Source organism: Hibiscus syriacus, unplaced genomic scaffold, assembly GCF_006381635.1.
Source record: "Hibiscus syriacus cultivar Baekdansim isolate YM2019G1 unplaced genomic scaffold, ASM638163v2 tig00000715_pilon, whole genome shotgun sequence".
Classification (NCBI taxonomy): Eukaryota; Viridiplantae; Streptophyta; class Magnoliopsida; order Malvales; family Malvaceae; genus Hibiscus; species Hibiscus syriacus.
The window spans coordinates 2027794-2041341 of record NW_024061811.1 but is presented as its reverse complement, the minus strand read 5'-3'; the positions used below and the strand labels follow the sequence as shown (position 1 = coordinate 2041341).

The following is a 13548-nucleotide window of genomic DNA, read 5'->3' as shown; positions in this document are numbered from 1 at the left end:
ATGCCTTTGAACGCAAGTAAGCAAATATTTAAATACTCTTTACTATGCGTATAAAATAAAAATACAAAAAAATCACCAAGATAAAGCCTTTGCTAACTAGTTGGTTGGCTTACATTGGTCATATACCAGTGTACTCTATCCAGAAATTGACCGGCAAAAGCATGGTCTAAATGACACTTTCCACACTAGTTGGGTCTTCGCCTAAAAAAACCCAAAAGACAATCGCATCAAGAACTAGCATATATGTGATGCTAAAATTTTTCCTCCGCTGAGAACTGTAATTAATTTTTCCAAGGTTAATATGCACCGGGAGAAATTTTCACTTATATGCTTACACCTGTAAATCCGTTACATTCCACACAAGAGCATCACATGATAAGTTATTAATGTTACTAACCCATTTGACACTGATTTGGTAGATCAGACACAGATGTAATGGCCCACAGTCCACACATTCTCTTCCAGAAGTTCTCATAAATATTGCAGCGTAGATTTCCATTTTTCAAGCTTACTGATAAAAATGGGAGGGGCTGAGGGTTCTCTCTTGCAAGAACTTATTTTATCACAAGAATGGCATTCAAAAAAAATTAAATCAATTTATACTGGTAAGTCATTTGATCTTACTGCAAGACTTTCAGCAACTAACTTCACACCTCTAGTGATTGCAGTTTCATTCACAAATTGTCTGCAAAATAGTCAAAGCTCTCAGCAACTAATCTCAAAACAAAGTCACTCTGGAAATTTGATAATATGAACTCGAGTCTGAAAATATTACCTGCTATCAAACAGACCTCCAGTGCTTTCTAGGAGTTCAGGAGCAACCGGAATTTGAGAAAGAGTGGCTCCAGTAACTCGCAGTCTTGAGAACTGTTCATGCTCCTAAGCTACCTACAGCAGATCAACTGTTCTATTACCAGATCTAAACAGCAGAAGTGCAAGACCATAGCATTCTTACAAGTTACATCTATCCACAGAATGCTCACATAAATAAATGTACTGCTCCTTCATGTGTGAAATCATCCGGTAAAGTCATAAGTTAACAACAACAGCAAAAAATTAAGATTTAACAGATTTATTTCAAGAATAAGTTAACCATTTCCAGAGAAGATGTTCAGAGCAAACAGACCACAGGATCATAAAGGGAAAAGGGGTTACAACTGAATTTTGGAAAACCACAAAAAAATTCATTCATAAATACATCAAATTAAAGTTTCATACGTCTCTCATAGATGAAGTTGATCATAATAACATTCTTAATTTCAGAAAATGATGACAGAAGATGGTTCAAACATTGTTACATATACATATATCAACTCACTCGAGGATTGGAGAAGTTTATTTTCTTGTGCTTCAAGCCAACTTTGATATCCAACTCCTCTGCCACATTAGAGAAACCCTTCAATAACACAATGTATCAGATTCTGAACAATGGAAAGAAAATATAATATAATGCATTCAAGATCTATTATTCAAGATGTCGCACGCTTACATATGTTAACTCTGACTCAGATGTCAGTGTCAGACATGGGTATGGCTAGATTTTTTAATGTTTTCCTATATATTTGGAGGCTATTTGGGTATCATATCACCATATTCAAGTGTCAGACACGAGTGCCGGACAAGGGTACTTCATGAAAAATGAAGAGTCAAGGTAACATAGCAGCTTACCTCAAAAATCTGCTTGATGTAGGCACTTTCTGGAGGCTTAGAAACATGAATCCACAATTCATTATCCCAAGAACCAATACTATTTAAGCAAATAGCATAGTCAATACTCTCACGTAAACGTTGATCAAAACTCCGAAGCCACTGCACAGAATATGATACTTACATGACCAGAGCAACCAAAATGACAGCAAAAGTAACCAGAAAGATATCCAAGCCACTGAACGAGATGGTAAAATTTCAGTTCATCGAGGAAAATGGATCACCTTCTGAGTTCCGTTGTAGTTATATGGTCCACCAGATGTCAGGCCAAAAAGTAAATTGTACCTTCCTCTTGTCTTAGGATTTGAATACAGGAGAGAGAATAGCCTAGCTATTTCAAGAAGCGCCACAATGCTACTTCCATTGCTGTCACTTCCCACTGATAATGCCTACACATTTAAAATAATTTATGGTCCCTTCATTTGGATAATTGAAGCTGATTTTCTTTACTGAAAAATAATAAAATACGCACAGGAGCAGCCCCAAAAGTATCATAAGATGTGTAGGAATTATAGAGATGATTTGTTACCATTCCTATAGAGATATGATTTGTTACCATTCCTATAGAGATATGATTTGTTACCATTCCTATAGAGATATGATTTGTTGTCATTCTTATAGAGATATGATTTTGTAAATAGATTTCTACAATCTCTTGTTTTAAGGGATCATATCCTAGGATTATTATTTTTCCTTTCTTAAAGTTTCCTACTTTAGAGAGATATTTTATATATAAATATGTAATTTGTCATACTGAAAAGAATAAGAAATTACAGAGAATTACTCTGATTTCTACATGGTATCAGCTTAGGTTACGGTTTCTTTCCAACCTAGATGATGTCCACAACTTCTTCTCCTACTCCGGAGATCACTTCAAATCCAGAAAATTTTTCTGGTTCTGCTGCTCAATCAGAAGGTAATCTGGTCATGAAAGAACCAGAAGATAAACCTCATGCTACAGTTTTTTTCTCCTTCTAGTCGTCCCCTAATTGGATCCTCGATTCTGGTGCTATGGATCATATGACTGGTAATAAGGATTTGTTTTGCAATTTTTTTCCAAACTTTGGTAAAGCTGTCAAAACGGCTAACGGTTCTTTGTGCAAAATAAAAGGACATGGCACTGTTATTCTCAATGACCAGATTGTACTTAAAAATGTCCTCTTCGTACCAAACCTGGCTTGCAATCTCGTTTCGGTTAGTAAACTTTCCACCGACTTGCACTGCTCTTCAATTTTTAATGATATTGATTGTACTTTGCAGGCACTGAACTCGAAGAAGATGATTGGTAAGGCCAGCTTGCAGAATGGTCTCTACATTCTTCCTGCCTCTACTAAAACCGAAATCTCGAAATCTTTCACCGCTTTAGAAAAAGTTGATAATGTTATGTTATGGCACTATCGTTTAGGTCATCCTAGTTTTCACTATCTTGTAAAAGTTTTTCCTGCTCTATTCATTCATAAAAGGTCAAATTCTTTTTCTTGCAAAGTTTGCTCTCTTGCCAAACATACTAAATCAACTTATTCTTCTTCTACATATAAGCCTTCTCACCCTTTTGCTTTGATCCACAATGATATTTGGGTTTTTCTCGGGTGAAGAATGCTGATAATTATAAGTGGTTTATCACTTTCATTGATGATCACAGTAGGATAACTTGGACTTATTTGCTAAAAGATAAATCTGAAACTACATGTGTTTTTACCCAATTTTATAACATGGTTCTCACTCAATTTGAGTCTAAAATTCAGCTCTTTAAATCTGATAATGGCAGTGAATTGTTTGCTAAGTCTTTGGGTGCGTTTTTTAGGGAAAAGGGCATAGTTCAAATTAGTTCTTGTGTTGACACCCCACAACAAAACGGTATTGCCGAAAGAAAAAATAGACACCTCCTTGAAGTTACTCGTTCTCTTCTATTTACCACTAATGTTCCAAAATATTTGTGGGGGGAAGCCTTATTAACTGCCACATATTTAATCAATCGAATGCCTAGTAAGGTTTTACAATTTCAAACACCTCAATCTATATTTTTGCAATACTTTCCCCATTTTAAACCTATCTCCTCCATTCTTCCACTTAAAATATTTGGTTGTACTGCTTTTATCCAAAACATTGCTCCTAATAAGTCAAAGTTAGATCATAAATCATTAAAGTGTGTACTGGTTGGGTATTCTTCACTTAAGAAGGGTTATAAATGCTATCATCCTCCTTCAAAACGATTTTTTACCACTATGGATATAACATTTTATGAACAGGATCCCTATTTCACTCAGGCTGAAATTCAGGGGGAGACATGAAAGGATTTTCATCCACATCAGGTATCTCCTCCTACTCTTCATTCTCAACCTTCAGAATTGCCACCAATTTTTCCTTACCTACAGATTTGTCACCTGTAACTACTCCCATTGATCCACCGGTAGTACCTATCACTACTTCACCCATACCCACTTTAAATATCCTTCCTGAAAATACACATACTCCCATTCAAAATATTCCACAAACAACACCAATCAAACATCTCCGTTTCTATACAAGGAAAAGAAAACATATTCCTGAGGCTGTTTTGCAATCTGATGCTTGCCGAGAATTGGATTTGGGTCCAGCTGCCGAAATAGAAGAAGAAATCAGTAAGTCACTTCCCCTACTCTAGATGACTTCCCTATTGCTATTAGAAAAGGGGTTAGACAGTGCACCAAGCATCCTATTGAAAAATTTGCTAGTTATAATTCATTGATGCCTTCTTTTCAAGCATTTACAGCAAACTTGGATAAAGAACAGGTTCCCACAAGCATAGCTGAAGCTCTAAAGGATTCAAAATGGAGAAGGGTTGTTGAAGAGAAAATTTGTGCACTGGAGAAAAATGCTACTTGGACTGTTACGGGCCTTCCTCAAGGAAAAAAGTCGTTGGCTATAAATGGATCTTTACTGTAAAGTATAACTCAAATGGTAGCATCCAACGATACAAAGCGAGACTAGTGGCCAGAGGCTTTACACAAACATATGGGATAGATTTCACAGAAACTTTTGCACCTGTGGCGAAGCTTAATACTGTTCGAGTACTCCTAAGTTTGGCTGTAAATTGCGATTGAAAATTACACCAACTTGATGTAAAAAACGCTTTTCTTAATGGCAAGCTAGAAGAAGAAGTCTATATAAAGTTGCCACCTGGCTTAAAGTCTGTTGAAGGAAGTAACAAGGTGTGCAAGCTCAACAAGTCTCTATACGGGTTAAAACAATCACCCAGAGCTTGGTTCGAGAGGTTCACTAAAGTCATCCTAAAAAACGGTTACAAGCAATCCCTCGCCGATCACACTCTTTTCATCAAGGTAACTTCTACAAATAAGAAAGCTATCCTTATTGTGTACGTGGACGACATAATTCTTACCGGAGATGATGAAGAAGAGATTTGCAATTTGAATAAGTTGTTAAATAAGGAATTCGAAACCAAGGACTTGGGAAAGCTAAGGTATTTCCTAGGAATGGAGGTGGCAAGATCAAAAGAAGGACTTGTGATCAAGCAAAGAAAATATGTACTTGATTTACTCAAAGAAACTGGTTTTCTTGGTTGTAAGCCGATTGATACACCAATGGAGGGCAAGCTTGAAATTTAACAAAGAAGATGGGTCATTGGTAGACAAAGAGAAATTTCAAAGATTAGTTGGGAAACTAATATATTTATCCTTGACAAGGCCAGATATAACATTTCATGTAAATGTGATAAGTCAACACATGACTAATCCTACTGAAGAGCATATGGCAGCAGCAAATAGAATTATCAAGTACTTGAAGAAAACTCCAGGACAATGTTTAATGTTTAAGAAGACACAAGACAGAACTGTTAAGATCTTTACAGATTATAGTTGGGCCGGAGACCTTACTGAAAGGAGATTCACTAGTGGCTACTGCACCTTTGTTTGGGGAAACCTTACAACTTGGAGAAGTAAGAAACAATCTGTCGTTTCAAAAAGTAGTGCTGAAGCTGAATTTAGAGCACTAGCATTGGGAAAATGCGAAGGAATTTGGCTACTTAAACTACTGAAAGAACTTGTCACTAATCAAGAAGATCACTTTGAAGTTTTGTGTGATAATCAATCTGCTATTCAAATTTCCAAGAACCCAGTTCAACATGATCGGACAAAGCATGTTGAGATTGATATGCATTTTATTGCTGATCAAGTTAACAAAAAGACAGCCACACTTTCATACATTCCTTCAGAAGAACAAGTTGCAGACATTCTTACTAAGGCTTTGCCAAAGCCTATTTTCAATAAATTCCTATTCAAGCTGGGATTATTCAATGTATATTCTCCAGCTTGAGGGGGAGTGTAGGAATTATAGAGATGATTTGTTACCATTCCTATAGAGATATGATTTGTTATCATTCCTATAGAGATATGATTTGTTGTCATTCCTATAGAGATATGATTTTGTAAATAGATTTCTACAATCCCTTATTTTAAGGGATCATATCCTAGGATTATTATTTTTCTTTTTTTAGAGTTTCCTACTTTAGAGAGATATTTTGTATATAAATATGTAATCTGTCATATTGAAAAGAATGAGAAATTACAGAGAATTACTCTGATTTCTACAAGATGCCACAATAGCAATGGTTGGAAGTTGATTCATATCTCCATCAGCTTTCAATCCAGACAACCACCCATGTTATCACATCAGAATAAGCAGCGTGAAAACTTCTAGAAAACTCCATTAATAGCATATTCAAAATTCCCCAGATAATACATGCAATAAAACTAGCTCAAGAAAATTAAACATACCAATATCTGAAGTCAAAATATCTTTCCAAGACAAAAATATATTATGAAGATGGGGCAAGCAACAAGAGAAAATGATGCCATGCAATTTCCAGAAGCAATCATATATTTCTTTTGTCTCCAGTCAGAAGACAATATTGTTCTTTCTTTTAAACCACAACTAGTCAGAAGCAATCATATATTTCTTTTTTCTCCAGTCAGAAGATAATATTGTTCTTTCTTTTAAACCACAACTAGTATTCTTTCATATGATAAAAGCAAAACAAAGTGACAGTCTTCTGTATGCTAATATGTCTCATTATTACTGTATATAAGCAGCAGCCAGAATACAAGCCATGTCATTTTCCTCTACCATGTAAAAATTGACACAAACCTGAATATTAGTGATGGTGGGAGATGCAACTTTCTTTGGTTTAGGTGTTGGGATAACAAGCTTGTATCTGCATTTTTTCACAAGAGTTGGATTAAACATGAACAATGACAACAAAAGGTATTTTTATTACCAATTCAAAATCAAAATGAACAAAAATAGGCACCGCTTATTTGAGTGTCTAGCTGGAAAATGATCATTCTACAATATTCGAGAAATAAAACGAGTACCAGGTAATATGTTTTCTACCTCATGCAAAGCGGTAAGCCAGTTTCCTAATACCAAACGGAAATTTATAGAACACTTGAATAGAAAGTATCATTTTTAAAATAACAATATATATATATATATATATATATAAACTGACCCTCCTGTAGTTGCAGTAGCAGGTTGACCAATTGCATCATTCTTCTTGATATCCGCCAATACAATATCAATTTCATCGTTCTCAAAAGCAAAATAGACAGGATACTGCAGCACAAAATCCCCACAATGATGTTATGGCCGCCTATCTTAAAGAAGATATATAAAATCAAACAAATAATTAATAAATGAAATAAAGAGTTGAGAAGTAGCAAAGATTTCATTTGGAGTCACCAGAACACTATTAACTTGGATATAAATTCCAAAAATCATTTTCATACAATGCAAAGAATCTGAAAACTGAGAAATAAAGGACAGACACCTTCACTAGCTGATAACACTAGTGGAGAGGATAGTGCCCTTAGGGAAGCTAAAGTGTATGAGACCTAAGTTAAGTATCTATCCTTGTATAATTAATTTTTAGAAACAGCTTTACCAAAGATGCAATAATAGCAATAGAAAAAGGTTAGCTCAAATATCGTTTATAAGCACTGGTGTTGAATTACATATTTCTGGCCTGTTTTAAAGAAATTTCAAGGTTTATGCTATTTTCCAATCAAACAATTAATTGATATGACAATAACAGCTATCCACTTAAGACGGAAGCATGGTGCTAGGAATTGGAATCTAAGTCTTTTCGTTAATCTAATAAATGACTAGATATGGAAAAACATAAAACTTGATTCAGTCTCAGTCAACAGAAACAAAATAACGTTCCAAACAACAAAATCTAATCCTTTTAAAATGTTAAGTTTACAGAACCCATATCTTAATGAAAATTAGTTTAACAAATGAGGAAGCTTCAGTTACCAAGAAACCAAATTAACATGGAAATTTACGTAGGGATATAGACATATTACTTCTGCATAAAGGTAAAATTTAACCATAAGAACTATAATCTCTGTTATAGTCACAAGTAAATTTGCATGTATCAGTAACCGTTCGAGCACTGCCAACACGTTTTTCAGTTTCTCCCTTTCATGAACTTGCTTCTTCCCTCCATTTCCAGGGTTAAATATTTCAGGAATCAAAAAATAGCAATCCTCCTAACGGCTTTTTCTGGTTAACATATTCTGCCAATCGCCAAAAGAAAAGGTTTAACTAATTGTTTTCTAAAAAACAAAAGCTGAGAACTTAAATTGTTGAGATGAAAGCGAACCTCGGACGAAAGTGATGTTTAGTTCACGTAGAGGAATGATGAGGACAGTTCTTGAAAGATCAACGCCAGGAGGGAAATGCAAGGAGGCGGCATGGTGGTTGAGGGCAGCGAAGCGAGATCCGAAAGCGGAACCAAACATGTCGTATTGGATTAGACGGTAGACGTCGATGCCAGCGGCAGCATCGCAGAGTTCGACGCAAGCTACTAAAATGAAGAGTAGAGAGATCACTGAGGACATCGATTCTTGCAATCCCCGATGACCGCCGCCAGAGTTCTTAAAGAGGAGAAAATAATCTCAGTGACCAAAAATACCTTATAATATACGATTTTAACCAAATTTTTTTGTATTTGTCAAAATGACAAACTAAATCGCAATGCGATCGATAATTCGCAACGCGATCTCCGGTATCGCAAATCAATTTTTGCAATCCCCGGTGACCGCCGCCGGAGTTCTTAAAGAGGAGAAAATAACTTCAGTGACCAAAAATGCCTTATAATATACGATTTTAACCAATTTTTTTTGAATTTGCCAAAATGACCAACTAAATCGTAATGCGATCGATAATTCGCAACGCGATCTCCAGTATCGCAAATCAGTTTCTAGATTCGCAACACGAACTTGGACTATCGCAATGCGATTTACATATTCGCATTGCGATAGTCGAAATTCGCGTTGCGATTTTCCAAATTCGTTGCGAAAGTCGAAATTCGCGTTGCGATTTATTCCAAATGACAATGGATTATGAATAGCTGAATGACAACTAAAGCACACTACCAAAAGGTACATGGATTTTGAGAATCATATTCATTCCTGGAGCTTGGAAATATATACAATAAAGCCTCAAAATCAAAACGGAGGAGCTTCAAGACTACGTGGCAATTCCGTATTCAGCATACACCCGTACTTGCAAGCTAATGTATGCAACTGCAATCCTAGCCCATGAAAGTAGAAACTGAATTATTAAGTTATTTGGACGGCTGTCTTGTTGGAATCTTCAAAGGTAGCTCAACTTCGGATCGTACGACACCAGCCGGAGAGTGATCAGTTCTGTGTTGGAAGTTTTCTATAAATTGGAGACTCAGTTACTTGACTGTTACTCGTTTTCCGGAAAGATAAACTGCAGGTCTTCATTGTCCCTGTATACTTGAACTAGAGCAGCTGCTTTGTATGCAAACATCCCAAGCATTGCAGGCACAAGCTGTGAAGAATAAACACCAACAACTATAAATGACGGAGCAAATTACTTCTTGCCATATTTCAAACATCGATACTGTTTTTTCAATTTCATTACTGGGACAGTGGGACTCGAGTGTAAGCGTAGGATATGGTATGTTTAATATTTCTTTTTCCATGTACTTGGAATATCCTTGGAAAGTCTTATCCTCGTATATATATCCAAATATGTGTCAAGAGAAATGAAAAGTCGGAGCAACATAATCACTAACCGTATGCAGGATACTGCTCAACAGGTTAATATCAGGGGAAAAAAGAAGGTAAAAGTGTTTAAAAGCTACCTGGAAATCAAAGAAATCATTGGCCAAAAATTTATGCGATATGATCCACAATCCATATACAGCAACCGGGATGACTAATCTGGGAGAAGAAAGTGCAATGCCACTACCCTTAATCATTCTCTCAAAGAAGTCTGCAAGTCCTCGCTTCTTATTCCTATTCTGATATAAGAAAACTAATATCGTTGAAAACAATCAAAGAGAACAAAGATTCGTTTACTACTACTATGAAAAGAGTGATCACCAAAACAAGTTAGTAGAGGTACTTTTTCGATTTCTTCTGCTTGAAAACCTGAGGAACCATTTCTTGAGATAGGTTGTCCGCATGTTGATATAAGAGCTGGAGGTATAAGCAACTACCCAGAAAATGTATTAGGTAAAGCATTCGGTACTAAGATGACTAACAAGGGTGGAAAAAAACAATAATAAAACAGGTTCTCTTCTAATCCTTCCCTCAAGAAATCAGCATATGAGCACCATTTGTCCGTAAGTTGGGCTCGCTAAAATGCTGATTAGTTAAAAGATATCACCAACTAAGATATACTAATCGGGTTTTCCAAGTCAAACTCCATGCAGAAATAATTTTCAAGGTTAAAAATTTTATTAGGCCCGTAATAATTTCAATGGGAAAAAGGCCATTGTGCCTTGGATTAAACCATCCTCCGGTTACTCCAGCAGATGAACCATTAATCGATGTTTTCTTCTCTGAACAAGATAAAAATGGGAATTGTTCAGTACAAACATATGATATATACACGTGGAAAGATGGGGGCTTAAACATCGACTAGTTACCTCTTTGGTTCTAGAAATTCACTACAAACACATGATTGCTACACTGAGGTCATCAAGGTTGATTCAACAGAAATGACCAAATTAGAAATGTAGCAACTAACCTGAAAAGAACCCCAATTGCATAACTAACAGCAGCCTGCAGAATATTAACAGTCAGTTCTTAACATCAAAAACAAAAAAAAGAAGTCAGTTCCAAATAAACCAAAGATAATAAATGTAACAATTTCTAAAAATCTCTATTTTTTCCCATCTTGAAGCAATATCTCCTAAAAATAGAAGGAAAGGAAGTATGGCCAAAGCTTAAGAGTAAAGAATCAGGGCAAGATTCCAGATCCATTTCCAGGTTTCAAACAGGGCACAACTGATCAAATATACATATCATTGAAATTTATTCATCACCACCCACGGCACTGCAGGTTTTGGTGAATACTTTACCTGAACTGATAACACTACCAAACAGTACCCGCTGCATGCCGTTCCAATTCCAACAGATAAAAGTGTCAATTCCCTCTTGAGCTGGGGGATCAAATGACAAACAATTAGCAATTTAGTACCTTTCAAAACAATTTAACAATTTTCAGATGCAAGAAATATATTCACAGTATGCAACAAAACATCTTTCCAGTTTTCCAGTTCTTGATACATTACAGAAATAAATTCAGATGGGAACATAAACCCCTACAACTAACTGAGAAATCTGATGAGTATCATACAGCTTCATATTTTAGAAGATTCAGTTTCTTCCTTCTTTCGCTGTCATCCCGCAACACCTGTTCATACAAATGGGTTAGTAACAAAAAAGAGTGATCTATTTCTTAAGGCTGACAATTTCCCGAAGTTAATAAATGCTGGGAATTTCAGCCTTTTAATTTTAAATTTTGGCCAAGACTAACAGACATATAGACCTTTATCCATTGTATTCTGCCCTATCAGAGATAACCAAGGACAGCCAGATTATGTTTGGCAAGCATTAGTCTCACAAACACATGTGCGTCACTTTGACTGTGCTTACTAATATATAAACACAGAGCTACCGAATTAGAAAGCATAGGACAAAATGATAACCAGAGATGGGGGAATGAGGGAGGGTGATAATAAAAAAGCACACCTTGGCAATGGCTTTTTTATTCCTTGGAGCATAATTGTCACCTGATAACCATTCTTGAGTTGTTGACAGCTTCAAAAACCCACCATCATCATCACTTCCCATGACCTACACATATTTAGAATCAATAGCACAAGTGAACTGAATCAGCTTCATAAACAAAATACTATGTATACAAATATGCAAACATGGAAAGACTACACATAAGTAAAGGAAAAGAACCCCCCCCCCCAAAACTCCTCCCAAGAAAAAGCAAGTCATCCCTCTTATATTATAATGTCAAACAGCAATACAGAAGAAATCGGGCTAAGGGAGTTGAGGATTCAGTATTACTGCACACAGCAAACCGACATGTTAAACTAAAATCGCATCAGGAATGCAAAATAAAGAAATAATATATTTGTACCTGCTCTGATTGCTGAGCAGTGTCAGCTGGTTCACTGACATTGGTATCAACAACTTTCAGAACCTCCCTCTGCCATAGCTTGTCTGAAACTTTCGAAATAAAATCTCCATTTATTTCTCTATCCTTGAAGAACATCTCCAGAACATTCTCTTCTACAGATTCACTCACTGAAAATTTTATTAAAAGATAAGAGTGAAATGAAAAATGACCACCTACTATAGTCAACAATGTACAGTTATAATGTCAAATAAATATAACCTCTAAGCCGCCAATGGTGGGATTACCTTGTGGAAAATTTCACTTATTTGCATGAATGATTCATGGATAGGATGATAAAGAAATTGCAGCATGCGAAATTGAATATAATTTCAAGCAATTAGTAGCCATGACTAACATGATCAAACAGTAAAATTCATCATAAAGTAAGAGGCAGTAGATCCATGAAAACATTAGTCCTTAATTTCCCACGAGACGAAAAATCTCCTCGACAAAAATTAATTCATTGATAATCCCCTAAAAAACTTGTTTTTTGGTAAGTTAAAAAACTTAGAATTGAAAGAATCCCATGCCAAATATGACCTGAAATAACCATAAAACTCAAAATCCAATGCGATAATACGAAGTGTAAGGAGATTTGTGAAGATGTTACCTGAAGGAGAGCTTGTTTTCAAGACATATACAGTTGGGGTTCTAGAAAATGGTGGTCTTTGAGGGCGAGGATGTGGAGAGAATCTTGTATATGGAGAACTATTGCAGTTGGTGATGAAAGCAAATCCTGAAAGAGTGTCCATTGGCAATGGCAATGGCTTTCTTCCTGTGGAAAAACAACAACGATTATTTTATCCAGACTAAAGTAGATTCATACCATTTCCATTAACAATAGTATATAATATCCATTTTATAATAAAAAAAAACATTATACTCTTCATTTAACTTTTGTAATCAATGAGTAAAAGCCACGTGGCACTTTAAAAATGAAGGAGCATAAGGAGTTACGTCGAAAAAGCAGAGATCAAAATTTCAAATACCAAAGAGAAAATAATTTCAGTGACAAAAAATATCTTATAATATACGATTTTAATCAATTTTTTTTGAATTTACCAAAATGACCAACTAAATCGCAATGCGATCGATAATTCGCAACGCGATCTCTGGTATCGCAAATCAGTTTCCAGATTCGCAACGCGATTCTGACTATCGCGTTGCGATTTTGACTATCGCGTTGCGATTTTCCTAATTCTCAATGCGAATACGTAAATCGCAATGCGAATACGTAAATCGCAACGCGAATCTGACTATCGCACTGCAATTTACATAGCGTCATTCTTATCGCAACGCGTATTTTTTTTTTCAAATTCCAAACAC

The 13548-nt window shown here is 35.8% G+C and overlaps 2 pseudogenes; both read right to left on the bottom strand.

The window, feature by feature from the left end:
* Nucleotides 1-381: 381 nt before the first annotated feature.
* On the bottom strand, nt 382-9177 carry LOC120210550 (annotated as a pseudogene).
* Nucleotides 9178-9232: 55 nt separating this feature from the next.
* Nucleotides 9233-13041, bottom strand: LOC120211861 (annotated as a pseudogene).
* Between the last annotated feature and the right edge of the window lie 507 nt (nt 13042-13548).